Source organism: Triturus cristatus, chromosome 5_2, assembly GCF_964204655.1.
Source record: "Triturus cristatus chromosome 5_2, aTriCri1.1, whole genome shotgun sequence".
Lineage (NCBI taxonomy): Eukaryota > Metazoa > Chordata > Amphibia > Caudata > Salamandridae > Triturus > Triturus cristatus.
The window spans coordinates 106,263,774-106,280,225 of record NC_140588.1 but is presented as its reverse complement, the minus strand read 5'-3'; positions in this window follow the sequence as shown (position 1 = coordinate 106,280,225).

Below are 16,452 nucleotides of genomic sequence, written 5' to 3'. Positions count from 1 at the left end.
CTCACGCTTGACAGCTGTCAACTGCTCAGGAGTTGGGAATTTTATGAACTCATCAAGGTGCTCCAACATGGCCTCTAAAAAATCATGCAGAACACGGCTTAACATGGTTTGGGACATCCCACCCACATGGGCAATGGTATGTTGAAAGGTACCCGTGGCCAAGAAATGTAGGGCTGCCATCACCTTCACCTTGGGTGTCAGTGCACCAGGATACCTGTGTAGCGGTTGGAGGTGTGCTGCCAGCCGTGTCGTCAAGTCCTCAATCAAACGTTGGGGGAAGCAGTAGCGGCGTATACAGTCATTTTCCCACATGTCAGCCAAGTCCGGAATTGCTCGAGGGAGAGGCTGAGCCCTGCAGTGAATTAGAAGGGACAACGAAGAGTGAGTACAGTACACCACCAATGTCAATGTACTGAGCACATGGTCAACAGGCAATACACATATGCTACATACAGAGTCAGGTCTGTGCAATATGCCCTGGACACGTATTCCAGCCATGTGACACTCCTACCAAGAGACAGCTCCAAACGTTGAATCTCAACCTCATTATGCCATGCCATGAAACTAGCTGTGGGCAAGTGTAAGTGAGCAGGCAGACGCATGACAGGAGTTACAGACAACCAAATATGTGCAGAGGAAGGATGTTTATTGTACAGACAGGTTGCGGAACACTAGAGGCACAGGTCACATGTAATAGAAAAAGGACAGACCACACACCTTGCCATGAAGGATTACATGTCTACAATGATCACACATACATTGAGAGTATGCAGATATGTCCTTGTTTAGAAACTCCGTGTCGATGGATAGATACACACCTTACGTCAGATTGCACATGTGGCCTGGTATGCGTAACACTGTGCCATGGCCATCTACACACAGACACATGTTGGTTGCAGCAACTGCAGATGCATTTGACCAAACACCTACAGCAAGCTAATGGGAACACACGACACATACATGACATAGTCACATCGTGCAACGCGGGTAGTCACATGTCAGGTGTGAAAACCCATGTGGCTGGCATCAGGGGACAGTTGCGTGTGTTGTTATGTTATGTTATGTTATGTTATCCGGATTTGTAGAGCACACAGCTGCTCCAGCAAAGGGGCGTCCCGGCGCTATAGAGGACAGAAAGCCGGACACAAGTAATACCACAAACAAGAACACAGCAGTACTAAGATTCCAGAGGAAAAAGGAAGGTTTTAACAGCCTTCCTAAAACCAAAAAGTTTGTTGATTGCACGGATATGAACAGGGAGAGAATTCCAGAGCCTGGCAGCAAGAACTCTGAAAGAGCGACCTCCGGCCCTAGCTCTCTTAAAGCGCGGGACTGTGACCAAATAGTCACCTGAGGATCTAAGACGGCGTGAGGGAACATAAGGCAGAATGAGATGCTCCAAAATCTGAGGAGAAGAGTGCTTCAGAATTTTAAACACAAGGCGCAAAGATTTAAACTTAATCCTCTGAACAACAGGGAGCCAATGCAGTTTAACAGTTTGACTGTGCCATGCCAGTGACGCTTTTCACAAGTGTTCTGTACTACATGCACACATGTCAAAGGAGTGAAGGGGATGTCTGGCACATAGTCCACCATCACACATGACATCTGTACACATCTCAACATACATCTATTGCCTTCACAACTCAGGAGTAATGTGCCACATTACAGCCTGACACACCTTTGCCCCACACATGTAGTACTGCACAGACAATGCCTTGATGTCCAGCCTTGGACAGGTATGTCAGCTCTATTCCTTTCTGTGTGCTGCCTGTCACCACTGTCAGGTGTGAAATGCACCGTACATGCGCTCTGAGGGCGTGTGTACGTTCCCCATCACTGTGGGACTGCTGCCGTAGGCCTACCCATAGTGAAACGGCCCGTACATGCGCGTGTACGGGGCGTATGACTATGGGTACGCATACGCGAGCAAACCCATAGTGAAACGGCCCGTACACGCGCGTGTACGGGGCGTATGACTATGGGTACGCATACGCGAGCAAACCCATAGTGAAACGGCCCGTACACGCGCGTGTATGGGCCGTTTCACTATGGGAACGCATACGCGAGCAAACCCATAGTGAAACGGCCCGTACACGCGCGTGTACGGGCCGTTTCACTATGGGTTTGCACGCGTATGCGTACACATAGTGATACGCCCCGTACACGCGCGTGTACGGGGCGTATCATTATGGGTACGCATACGCGAGCAAACCCATAGTGAAACGGCCCGTACACACGCGTGTACAGGCCGTTTCACTGTGGGTTTGCACGCGTATGCGTACCCATAGTCATACGCCCCATACACGCGTGTGTACGGGCCGTTTCACTATGAGTTTGCACGCGTATGCGTACCCATAGTCATATGCCCCGTACACGCACGTGTACGGGCTGTTTCACTATGGGTTTGCACGCGTATGCGTACCCATAGTCATATGCCCGTACACGCGTGTGTACGGGCCGTTTCTATGCATTTGGGGTGCCCTAGGGCCCTGAAACTCACTGTACCTGTGTGTGAATGTCCAAATTACATAGGGGACACATGAGGGACAAGTATTAAGCCCTACATGCATGCTGGTTGTCATGGAGACCGAGTTTAAAGTTTGAATTTTTTTCATCAGGTGGCCAGCTAAAGTCGGTTTGAAAGAATCTACTTTGTTGCAAAGTGGTAGTTGAGTTGACATCATGCTCAATGGAAAAAAAAAGCAAAGCCACTGACTGTGGTAGGTTTAAAGGGATTGGAGGAAACATAGGATGCAAATGTGAGTGACCAATCCCTCTGTACCCCTGTGAATGAAACAGGGCAGCAAGGCAGATATAAGGCAGCCAGCTCCCATGAAAGAGCACTTGCCTGCACATACCTTGATTCCACAACACTGCTGCTGCTCGTGAATACTCTGGCACCATGTCCAGGTCTGTGGAGAGGGCCTAGCCTTTCACCTACGAGGAGAACCAAGCCCTGCTGGATGTGATCCTCCCACAGTACCCCATGCTGTATGGTCGACCAGGGTTTCAGGTGAGTGCTGAGTCCACTAGCAAAGACTGTGCTCCTTTTTTGTGACTGTGGCTTCTGCCATTGTGTCCAGGTGTAACACACATGCAATGTACTGTAGGGTGGGTCCCGGGTGGGGGAATGGCTAATGTCTCCCAGCCAGAGCATGCTGTGGTGCATGTCTGCTCTCCTCACTTGCATTGTGTGTACTGTGACAATCACTGCATGTGGCCTTACACATTCTGCCTGCCTCTCTTAAAGCGCGGGACTGTGACCAAATAGTCACCTGAGGATCTAAGACGGCGTGAGGGAACATAAGGCAGAATGAGATGCTCCAAAATCTGAGGAGAAGAGTGCTTCAGAATTTTAAACACAAGGCGCAAAGATTTAAACTTAATCCTCTGAACAACAGGGAGCCAATGCAGTTTAACAGTTTGACTGTGCCATGCCAGTGACGCTTTTCACAAGTGTTCTGTACTACATGCACACATGTCAAAGGAGTGAAGGGGATGTCTGGCACATAGTCCACCATCACACATGACATCTGTACACATCTCAACATACATCTATTGCCTTCACAACTCAGGAGTAATGTGCCACATTACAGCCTGACACACCTTTGCCCCACACATGTAGTACTGCACAGACAATGCCTTGATGTCCAGCCTTGGACAGGTATGTCAGCTCTATTCCTTTCTGTGTGCTGCCTGTCACCACTGTCAGGTGTGAAATGCACCGTACATGCGCTCTGAGGGCGTGTGTACGTTCCCCATCACTGTGGGAGTGCTGCCGTAGGCCTACCCATAGTGAAACGGCCCGTACATGCGCGTGTACGGGGCGTATGACTATGGGTACGCATACGCGAGCAAACCCATAGTGAAACGGCCCGTACACGCGCGTGTACGGGGCGTATGACTATGGGTACGCATACGCGAGCAAACCCATAGTGAAACGGCCCGTACACGCGCGTGTATGGGCCGTTTCACTATGGGAACGCATACGCGAGCAAACCCATAGTGAAACGGCCCGTACACGCGCGTGTACGGGCCGTTTCACTATGGGTTTGCACGCGTATGCGTACACATAGTGATACGCCCCGTACACGCGCGTGTACGGGGCGTATCATTATGGGTACGCATACGCGAGCAAACCCATAGTGAAACGGCCCGTACACACGCGTGTACGGGCCGTTTCACTGTGGGTTTGCACGCGTATGCGTACCCATAGTCATACGCCCCATACACGCGTGTGTTTGGGCCGTTTCACTATGGGTTTGCACGCGTATGCGTACCCATAGTCATATGCCCCGTACACGCGCGTGTACGGGCTGTTTCACTATGGGTTTGCACACGTATGCGTACCCATAGTCATATGCCCGTACACGCGTGTGTACGGGCCGTTTCTATGCATTTGGGGTGCCCTAGGGCCCTGAAACTCACTGTACCTGTGTGTGAATGTCCAAATTACATAGGGGACACATGAGGGACAAGTATTAAGCCCTACATGCATGCTGGTTGTCATGGAGACCGAGTTTAAAGTTTGAATTTTTTTCATCAGGTGGCCAGCTAAAGTCGGTTTGAAAGAATCTACTTTGTTGCAAAGTGGTAGTTGAGTTGACATCATGCTCAATGGAAAAAAAAAGCAAAGCCACTGACTGTGGTAGGTTTAAAGGGATTGGAGGAAACATAGGATGCAAATGTGAGTGACCAATCCCTCTGTACCCCTGTGAATGAAACAGGGCAGCAAGGCAGATATAAGGCAGCCAGCTCCCATGAAAGAGCACTTGCCTGCACATACCTTGATTCCACAACACTGCTGCTGCTCGTGAATACTCTGGCACCATGTCCAGGTCTGTGGAGAGGGCCTAGCCTTTCACCTACGAGGAGAACCAAGCCCTGCTGGATGTGATCCTCCCACAGTACCCCATGCTGTATGGTCGACCAGGGTTTCAGGTGAGTGCTGAGTCCACTAGCAAAGACTGTGCTCCTTTTTTGTGACTGTGACTTCTGCCATTGTGTCCAGGTGTAACACACATGCAATGTACTGTAGGGTGGGTCCCGGGTGGGGGAATGGCTAATGTCTCCCAGCCAGAGCATGCTGTGGTGCATGTCTGCTCTCCTCACTTGCATTGTGTGTACTGTGACAATCACTGCATGTGGCCTTACACATTCTGCCTGTCTAATCCTCCTGGGAATGTTGTTACTACAGTCCTTATGTGAATCTGTGGTCCCCCCAGTGTGACAGGTGGCAGTACCCACAGATGTGTGTTGGTTTAGTGTACCTGTGCTGAGAGTGTACAAATGATGTGTTTGTCCCCTGGACATTGGTGTGTGTGTGTAAGTCCCCTGTCATGTGGGTGAGTGCATATGTGAAGTGTAGCACCCCAGCTGCATGAGGGATGGATGTACCCTGGCCATCTGATGTGAGCAGGGAGCAGTACTGTGTGTCTGCGGTGGCACCCCCCAGTCTAGTGGCACATGTGCAGAGTGAGGTGTGTAGCTGCAGTCGGCAATGGCAGGTGATTGTCCTGTGACTGTGTGTGTCTGTGTACTCTGCTGAGGGTGCCTCAGTGGCCTGTGGCATGTGACTGCTTTGAGGTGCTGCACATAATCCCGGTGTCGCTTGTGATGCACAGTGTGAGCCTGGATGATTGATTGTGTCGTACCCCTCATGCCACCTGTGTACTCTACAATGCCACCTAGTGCATTTTGCCTTCCACAGAGGAAAATGTCCCTATGACACAGGTGTAATGAGTTTGATGCATTCTATGCCCTGTTAAAACCAGCCAAATTGTCCTAATGTGTGTCTCTGTGACATGTCGCAGGTGTATTGATGTTGTCTCACTTTTTCATCCTCACAGGTAGGCGCCTGTGCCAAGGAGCAGATCTGGAAGGACGGCGTCAGTGCCATGCGGAAGGCGGAGGGTCGGAGGGTCGGAAGCGGCGCCTGGCCCTGGTGAGGAAACGCTGGCAGGATATCCGGTGCTGGACGCGGAGGATCGCACGGGTCCTGCTAGGGGACTCACCTGTGAGCCAAAAGAACCATGGGCGCCGCCGTCTGACCCACATCCACAAGCGTGTGCTGGCGGTCGTCTTCCCTGACATGGACAGGCGCTTACGGGAAAAGCAGCAGCAGGAAGGGGGTAGGTACATGTGTGTTTGTTGTGTGTCACCAGCATTTGTAAGTGCACAGTTGCATGGATACACTGGCAGGGTTTAAATGTGCAGTGCAGTTCCTGGTCCCCAAAGTGTAGCGGCGCTGTCCTTCCTCCCTTCCCCTCCTTGCCATGTGTACCCTGGTCTGTGTGTAGTCACACTTGCACAAGGTTATCTAGGCTGCCAGTTTATCGATGTGCCCAATGCTTGCAGCTTCATGTGTGGGGGTGGTGTGTAACAGGTTTTTGGACCTTGCCTGTGCCCTGTCCAGTTCAGTACTTGTGGGGTCCATGTCAGTTGTCACTGATGCTGAGTCCAGACATAGGAGTGTGTCTCAAAGGTGTAATGCTTTACAGCATGCATGTTCTATTTTGTGGCCTGTGACCTGATGTGCATGAGTGTGAGATATGCAGAGTGCAGGGATGGTGGCTTGTGTTGCAGTCATTACCATTCAGGACCATGGAGTAGTGTGGCCACTACTGTCCCCTGGGGCATATTTCCCTAGGTATCATGTGTGTAAACGAAAAATATCGACAATCTCTGTGTCTACAGCATAGGTTGTGCTCTGTGCCATTGTACCCTGGCACCATTAGTATTTACGTAAACTCTGCTACATGTGTCCACTGTACAGGCGGACCAAATGTCCCTTGTTCATACTCACGGGGGCCAGTGCCTGTGTGTCTTTGTAAAATGATCTGATGATGGCCATTTGTAGATGATGTATTTGTACCGGCGCACCAGGGGTATTTTGTGTTCAATCAGGATTTCTTGCAGGCCATGTGTTTTCATTCCAGACTAAGAGATGTAAGTGCTTCCTGTGTCTCAAAAAATTGTCTCATGTAGGGGGTGGTTGGTGCGGGCAAGGCCTACATGTCTAAACCTGAAGTCTCCTTGCTAGGTCTGGCCAGTGTGTGATGTTTGTCTGGACATACACTCAAGGTGCAGTGACCCATTAATGTTGGGCATGTTTTCAAGTATTACCTTTGCAGCATGTGCCTACAGTTAATAGACATGGTTCCTGCTCATCCCTTTTTACGCCTACGCTGTGTGCTGCAGATGCTGTGCTGGATTGTCCCCAGTGCCTGGCTCCTCTGTCCAAATCCATATCATGTCATTTGCTTTAGTGTCATGCTCTCCATAGTTGCTCAGTGGCATGGTGGGTCAACCAACTGTGTGTTGCAGGGCCTACATATGTACCTTGTGTTGTAGATGTTACTCATGTTGCTTTTCAGCCTATGCACTGTGACCTATGTGGATTTGACTCATGTGACATATGTGTACAGGTGTCTGATTATTTCCTGTCTCTTCACCTTGCCCACAGCATCGTCGGGGGACACCGAGGGAGACACTGGCACGGACCGTGAGGAGGGAGCGAGCACCAGTGCCAGCAGTGCACAGTTGTCTGGCACATCCAGTGGCACGGAGGCCGACGGGAGTGCAGCGGAGGACCTGTCCAGTCAAACCACCACCGACTATGACGCAGACGGGTCCGAGGCTGAGCACTCCGAGGGGGCGGTGGCTGGTCCCACAGCTGACACCAGCACTCCATCACTACCCGCCCCCTCCATTCCGATCACCGGCCTCCCACTTGCTCGTGTCCCTTCCCGCCGTGCTCGGTCACCACGTGTCTCCTTCTTGCCAGGCACCGCACCCCCTGCCCCTGTCTCCACTGCTGCCACCAATGCCGAGTCTGTGAACATCCTGCGGCAGTTGCGGGTTGGTCAGACTGCGACGCTTAATGTCCTCCATGGCCACAGCCAAGTGCTGAACCAGATGGAGGCATACTTGGAGGGCATTTCAGCCACTCAGTCTGACCAACGCAACTTGCTGAGGTCCATAGACTCAACACTGACTGCAGCAGTGGATCTCCTGCAGCGCTACGTCCCACCCCCTACCCCGGACCCATCCACACTTCCCACTCCCATGCCTGTCCCACGTACACCCAGACGTCACCATGCACGCACCCCACCAGACACAGGCACCACACCAGCAGAGCAGGGCAAGCACACACCTCCTGGCACGCACACACAGGGTGATGTAGGCACACCCACTGGGTGGGGGGGCAAACATAAGTCACGCAGCCATAGTGGGAGTCCGCATTCCGCAAAATCCACTCCCTCCAAATCCACTCCACTCAGCTCTCCTGGCCACGAATCCAGCAAGGATTCCTTCATGGCCGCTCTGTCCCTGAGCCCAACAGTGACACCACCCTGCAAGCGGTCAAAGGAATCCCCGGTCAGGGTAGTTGAGTCCCCCCCCTGTCCACACACTCCCACAGTAGCGCTGCGACCCATCCCTCCGACCCCCCCCCCTCCTTGGGGCCTGTGGTTCCTTCGGGTGCAGGGGAGACGCTGGGGGACCTTGCTGACGTGTGCAGCGCCATCCTCACCACCTCCTTTGGCGCTGCCCCACCCCCTGTGGTGGAGTCCTCCGTCCCTGCACCCACAACGCCTACCCTTGCCCCTCCTGTCCCTGCGGTGCCTGGTCCTTCCCCCCCACATGATGCCCCCCCCCGTGGAAGACAGGGTGGTCTGAACTGTGCAGGCAAGCTAGGGGACATGCGTCCCACTGTGTCCCCCATCCAGCTGTGACTCATGGACTGCCCTATGGGCTTTGTAAATATTGAACTTTATAAAAAAAAAACAATTTTGGATCATGCTGAATAAAGCAATTTTTTTTCCTTAGCACAATACTGCTTCTCTGGTATTGCTGTTGGTGGGGCTGCTACATGATTTTGGGTGGTGATCATGTGTTGGGTGTGTGGGAAATGTAGTAGTGTGCTGGTCATAGGGGGGACCCTGGTATCTGTGTGCCATCACAAGGTGTTGGCTAAGTTTCTTAGTTCATGTAAGCAGTTACTGCATGGTGAAATTGTCCCAAGGTGTGTTCCTTCCTCTGTGTACCCTGACATCTTCCCTGCAGGGTGTTTCCAATATGTTGTGCTAAGCTGTGTCTACATTAGCTGGGTGTGTGACGGACCCCTTCAACTTTGGCCATGCATGCAGAGCGATGTCTCCACCTGCATCATTCGTGGCATCCTTGGTGATCACTGTACTTGTGTATGTAGTCTGTTGACATGACTTCATGTGGACATGTTCCCTTTTAGGCACTATGCATGTGTGTACTCCCATCCTCGCACACATGTGTTACATGTACTGCAGGGTCTTTGTGCACATGACTGACAATTGTGGCCATTGGATCTGTGGGTACTCCACCCTTTTTCTTTCCATGGGCACTGCTGGGAGGACTCTGCACCCACCCCTCCTGTGTCTGGGCACTGCTGGGAGGACTCTGCACCCACCCCTCTTGTGTCTGGGCACTGCTGGGAGGACTCTGCAACCACCCCTCCTGTGTCTGGGCACTGCTGGGAGGACTCTGCACCCACCCCTCTTGTGTCTGGGCACTGCTGGGAGGACTCTGCACCCACCCCTCCTGTGTCTGGGCCACCCCTCCTATGTCTGTGCACTGCTGGGAGGACTCTGCACCCACCCCTCCTGCGTCTGGGCACTGCTGGGAGTGATAGGCACCCACCCCTCCTATGTCTGGGCACTGCTGGGAGGACTCTGCACCCACCCCTCCTGCGTCTGGGCACTGCTGGGAGTGATAGGCACCCACCCCTCCTATGTCTGGGCACTGCTGGGAGGAATCTGCACCCACCCCTCCTGCGTCTGGGCACTGCTGGGAGTGATAGGCACCCACCCCTCCTATGTCTGGGCACTTCTGGGAGGACTCTGCACCCACCCCTCCTGTGTCTGGGCACTGCTGGGAGGACTCTGCACCCACCCCTCCTGTGTCTGGGCACTGCTGGGAGGACTCTGCACCCACCCCTCCTATGTCTGGGCACTGCTGGGAGGACTCTGCACCCACCCCTCCTGTGTCTGGGCACTGCTGGGAGGACTCTGCACCAACCCCTCCTATGTCTGGGCACTGCTGGGAGTGATAGGCACCCACCCCTCCTATGTCTGGGCACTGCTGGGAGGACTCTGCACCCACCCCTCCTGCATCTGGGCACTGCTGGGGGTGATAGGCACCCACCCCTCCTATGTCTGGGCACTTCTGTGAGGACTCTGCACCCAACCCTCCTGTGTCTGGGCACTGCTGGGAGGACTCTGCACCCACCCCTCCTGTGTCTGGGCACTGCTGGGAGGACTCTGCACCCACCCCTCCTGTGTCTGGGCACTGCTGGGAGTGATAGGCACCCACCCCTCCTATGCCTGGGCACTGCTGGGAGGACTCTGCACCCACCCCTCCTGCGTCTGGGCACTGCTGGGAGGACTCTGCACACACCCCTCCTGTGTCTGTGCACTGCTGGGAGGACTCTGCACCCACCCCTCCTGTGTCTGGGCACTGCTGGGAGTGATAGGCACCCACCCCTCCTATGTCTGGGCACTGCTGGGAGGACTCTGCACCCACCTCTCCTGCGTCTGGGCACTGCTGGGAGTACTCTGCACCCACCCCTCCTGTGTCTGGGCACTGCTGGGAGGACTCTGCACCCACCCCTCCTATGTCTGGGCACTGCTGGGAGTGATAGGCACCCACCCCTCCTATGTCTGGGCACTGCTGGGAGGACTCTGCACCCACCCCTCCTGCGTCTGGGCACTGCTGGGAGGACTCTGCACACACCCCTCCTGTGTCTGTGCACTGCTGGGAGGACTCTGCACCCACCACTCCTGTGTCTAGGCACTGCTGGGAGGACTCTGCACCCACCCCTCCTGTGTCTGGGCACTGCTGGGAGGACTCTGCACCCACCCCTCCTATGTCTGGGCACTGCTGGGAGTGATAGGCACCCACCCCTCCTATGTCTGGGCACTGCTGGGAGGACTCTGCACCCACCCCTCCTGTGTCTGGGCACTGCTGGGAGGACTCTGCACCCACCCCTCCTGCATCTGGGCACTGCTGGGGGTGATAGGCACCCACCCCTCCTATGTCAGGGCACTGCTGGGAGGACTCTGCACCCACCCCTCCTGTGTCTGGGCACTGCTGGGAGTGATAGGCACCCACCCCTCCTATGTCTGGGCACTGCTGGGAGGACTCTGCACCCACCCCTCCTGCATCTGGGCACTGCTGGGAGGACTCTGCACACACCCCACTGTGTCTGTGCACTGCTGGGAGGACTCTGCACCCACCCCTCCTGTGTCTGGGCACTGCTGGGAGGACTCTACACCCACCCCTCCTATGTCTGGGCACTGCTGGGAGTGATAGGCACCCACCCCTCCTATGTCTGGGCACTGCTGGGAGGACTCTGCACCCACCCTTCCTGCGTCTGGGCACTGCTGGGAGGACTCTGCACCCACCCCTCCTGTGTCTGGGCACTGCTGGGAGGACTCTGCACCCACCCCTCCTATGTCTGGGCACTGCTGGGAGTGATAGGCACCCACCCCTCCTATGTATGGGCACTGCTGGGGGGACTCTGCACCCACCCCTCCTGTGTCTGGGCACTGCTGGGAGGACTCTGCACCCACCCCTCCTGTGTCTGGGCACTGCTGAGAGGACTCTGCACCCACCCCTCCTGTGTCTGGGCACTGCTGGGAGGACTCTGCACCCACCCCTCCTATGTCTGGGCACTGCTGGGAGTGATAGGCACCCACCCCTCCTATGTCTGAGCACTGCTGGGAGGACTCTGCACCCACCCCTCCTGCGTCTGGGCACTGCTGGGAGTGATAGGCACCCACCCCTCCTATGTCTGGCCATGTACGCTCCATACATACACGGGTGGGGGTACGGTCCGTACATACACTGTTGGGGTGGAGGTACGCTTCATACGTACGCGGGTGTGGGTACGGTCCGTACATACACTGTTGGGGTGTGGGTACGGTCCGTACATACACTGTTGGGGTGTGGGTACGGTCCATACATACACTGTTGGGGTGGGGGTACGCTCCATATGTACGTTGGTGTGGATACGGTCCGTACATACACTGTTGGGGCAGGGGTACGGTCCGTACATACACTGTTGGGGTGTGGGTACGGTCCGTACATACACTGTTGGGGTGGGGGTACGCTCCATACATACACTGTTGGGGTGGGGGTACGCTCCATACGTACGCGGGTGTTGGTACGGTCCGTACATACACTGTTGGGGTGGGGGTACGCTCCATACGTACGCGGGTGTGGGTACGGTCCGTACATACACGGGTGGGGGTACGCTCCGAACATACGCGCGTCTGGGTACGCTCCATGCATACACGGGTGGGGGTACGGTCCGTACATACACTGTTGGGGTGGGGGTACGCTCCATACATACACTGTTGGGGTGGGGGTACGCTCCATATGTACGCGGGTGTGGGTACGGTCCGTACATACACTGTTGGGGTGGGGGTACGGTCCGTACATACACTGTTGGGGTGTGCGTACGGTCCGTACATACACTGTTGGGGTGGGGGTACGCTCCATACATACACTGTTGGGGTGGGGGTACGCTCCATACGTACGCGGGTGTGGGTACGGTCCGTACATACACTGTTGGGGTGTGGGTACGGTCCGTACATCCACTGTTGGGGTGGGGGTACGGTCCGTATGTACGCGGGTGTGGGTACGGTCCATACATACCCTGTTGGGGTGTGGGTACGGTCCGTACATCCACTGTTGGAGTGGGGGTACGGTCCGTACATACACTGTTGGGGTGGGGGTACGCTCCATACGTACGCGGGTGTTGGTACGCACGTACATACACGGGTGGGGGTGCGGCCCGTACCCAGGCCTTTAGAACGTGGGTACGGGCCGTACCGCCATTATTGGGGTGACGTAGGGGTGGGCGTGGTGCGACTCATACCCACGCTCTTAAGGCGTGGGTACGGTACGTACTGGATTTGTTGGGTTGGCGGTTCGCGTCATCACCCACTTCCTTGTGGCAGACGCTGGCGTTGCTGGACACCCTCGAGGTGACCAGGCCCTGGAGGTCAGGTATGTGCAGGGCATGTATGACTTGTGACATGGGTGGGGGTTTGGTTTCCTGCCCCTGCCCCCCTCCCCTTTGCCCCTGGGTGTTGTTCTGACCTTCTGCGGCGTCTGCGTCGGTTCCTGTAGAGCAGGTGGACTGCTATGAGGGCCGGGATGACACGTAGGTTCGGGTCCATGGCTGTCCGTCACGTACAAGTGGTCCTTGTGCGCGTCGTCCTGATTTCCCGGCAGTTTTTGGCAGTCGGAAAATATAATCCGTGCGGGGTGACGTCGGTGCGGATCGTACTTCCTGGTTCGTGATACGCAGCTTTCCCGGATCACATTTGTATGGATATTTTCATCGGTCGGGGATTTGTACGATTCGTACGGAAATGGTTGTTCCATACGAATCGTACTTGCAATATTGTAATGTTTTCTGACCGGGTACGCGTCGGACGGAGAAAACGCTCCGTCCGACGGTTCGTACCCGGTTTTTCCAGGATCCGAATCGACACCATTGTCTACAGAACTCTCCTGTCATGCTGCCTCTGAATCTAATAGAACACTGTTTGCATAGATTGTGATGTATATCAAAATCAGTTCATTTCCCAATCTTCTGCAATAATTGTCAAAAGGGTGTTAATTAGTTTTGGTCTTTGTTTCATTGTGCTGTCCATGGCTCAGTCTTATAGAGATTATCAGGTGAATAATATAACAAAAGAACTCAAAACGCAAGCTGATATCATCAAAGAAAGCAACATTCGAGAATGCTTGTTGTTGGTGATTGTTAGCAGAGCCACTGGAAATATGTGGCAGGGAAGGACCAAATTATGCAGCAGGGTTGACTAACTTATGTGGCAAGAAAACCCAAATCATGCGGCGTCATGCAGCATATTTTGTGATAGTATTACTTCCTTATTTTGTCATCTTTACACAAGTTAACATTGTGTGGGCAAACGTTTCTCCTCATTAGTATCGGTTTAAAACCCGACTACAACAATAAACAACAGGAAGGCGACCAGTCAACTTATTCAATTGCTTACCACTGCATGGCAACATGTGTCCCACATTTTTTGTAATTTTTGACCCTTTTGATGTGAAAACAATTTTTTGGGTTAAAATCTGCCGATTATGAATTGTGTGGCAAATTAGGCAAATCCATATTTATGCTGATAATGCGTCAAAATAGCATACCTAGTGGCCCTGATAATTATCGATGCAGGGCTAGGTTTAAAAGAAGTGTTTTTTTACCTACTCTGAATGTCCCGTTTACATATATTTGTGCATGTAAGTCAGACATACAGCCAGTTTTTTTTTTAGTGCACAAACATGTCAGGAAAATCAATGCATTTTGCTCTGATAATTATATTTTTAGGATGCTCCAGCTTGGAATTGTCCTGTAGTTTATGCGTGTACACAAACCATTTTACCACTACTTCCCAACCTGTAAATGTCCATAGATTATACCTGTCAAGGTCAGGAGTACATTTTTTAAGGTCGCAAGGGAACAAACCCTTAAAAGGATCGGATGCAGGGAAAATTCTTCCTCCAGTAGGATTTTTTTCAAGATGTATAAACAAATGAGAAAGTGCATTTTAACTAGGAGCTGCATGTTTATCTATACGATTACATCTTCTTATGAGCACAGTTTTTCAGGTTTAACCCTGGAAGAGTTTTGCGAATTCCTGAAGCGAGTAAATCTGCACCCATGTGAGATTGGTTCAAAAGGACTCCTTTCTAAAAGGAGGCTCCAAATGTTCCATCTCTGATGCCCCAGGTCCAGAAGAATACAAAAATATAAGAGACAGTCTAGGGCAGAGTTAATTAGAAGAAGCAAGGTAGTATCCAGAAGTCCTTTGACATGAGGTGCAAGTACACAAATAAATACGTATAACCTGAAGAAGGTGAGGAGAGGGGAGATTCGATGGGGGTGTTTAAATATTTTGAGATGTGCATATATTAGAAGAAGCAAGTTCAGTGTAGGTGCTTCTCCACAGAAACTGATTCTGTGATGAGTTGCATTGTGGATGAATGCATGGGATTCTCTGCAGTGCAGTGTGAACATTCACGCAGTAACTGAGATGCAACAGAAATCAGTAAATCATCAAGTGAATGTAAAGTGAGAGCAAAGACAGAGGTATGGAATACATCGATAATAAATATAGAAATGGAAAATGGCATCAGTTTCAGTGGATCTATGTAATCTCCTCACAGACTTCATCAGGCGTCCAGGCTTTTGATGCAAGAAGATAACGGCAAGTAGGTAAAACTTATGTACTTCTGTAGCTTAGTGAAACCTTGTCCTCAAGCCTTAAAGAGGGATATGCTAACTTTGTTATAGCAATATCATTTTATGAAGAGGTGGTACAGACAATTGCTATATGATATCTTCAAACAACTCTTGATCGCCATCATAAGGTTTAAGCCAGGATATATTCTATGAATTGTTTCAATTATCAAAAGTATGACTGTGTCCCACAGGACCCTGGCTTTTAAAACGTTTAACACCAGTGTGATATATAAATTTCAATCTAAGTAGATAATGTTCTGGGATAATCAGTGGAATTGACAGTCTACTGCGAACACCAGCTATAGGTCTCCATAACCGAGTAACAGTTGATACATGAACTTGTTTGCCATTTAGGGAGATTCGGCAAATGTGATGTTTCTACAAAGGCTATAAGGGGATTTTCTGCAACTGTCTTGCCTAATTGTTTATAAAATAGTTTTTAGATTAGATTTCAGAAGTGTAAGCATCATCATTTTATAGAAAACTGGTTACATGCGTTGAATGTATTTGCAGCTTTGGAGATTCTCGTATTTAAAAGAATACATTGTAGGGGCGTGGCTTGGACGCCGAACAAGATGGCCGCCTGAGACCGGAGCTCTCCTGCGCCGCGGCGGACTTTTCATCTTTTCCCCGCTATCTGCGACCATTTCGGCTGATTTCTTGTGGCTCCTGTAAGCGGATGACTTCGTGCTGAAGATGTGACTGCCAGACTTCGTTTTCCTGCAGTTTTTGGCCCATTCATGCCTCTCGATATAAGTCCCTCAGCGCGACCGCCATTTTGAAATATGCGCGATGTGTGCGCGACGCTGAGGTGACTGCAGACATGCTCTCCCTGTTCTTCCTCCAGACACTGGACTTTATTCTTAGCAACTAAGGACCTCTCCTTTGTGTTTTGCGCCCTGCCACTGCGCTATGTTTGCAAATTACTCCTCATGTCGACGCTGCTTCCTGAGTGACCCCTGCCTTCATGTTCCCCTCACAGGCTATCACGTGCGCTGTGCTCTTTCTTAATAACTTACTTCAGTCTCAAGGCGTAAGACTCATACCATCCTCATTACGTCTTCGTGCTGGATTTTTGTTGCAATTTTTTCACCAAGTCTCAGTGCACATGGCTTTCGCGCCCACTGGTGATCTCC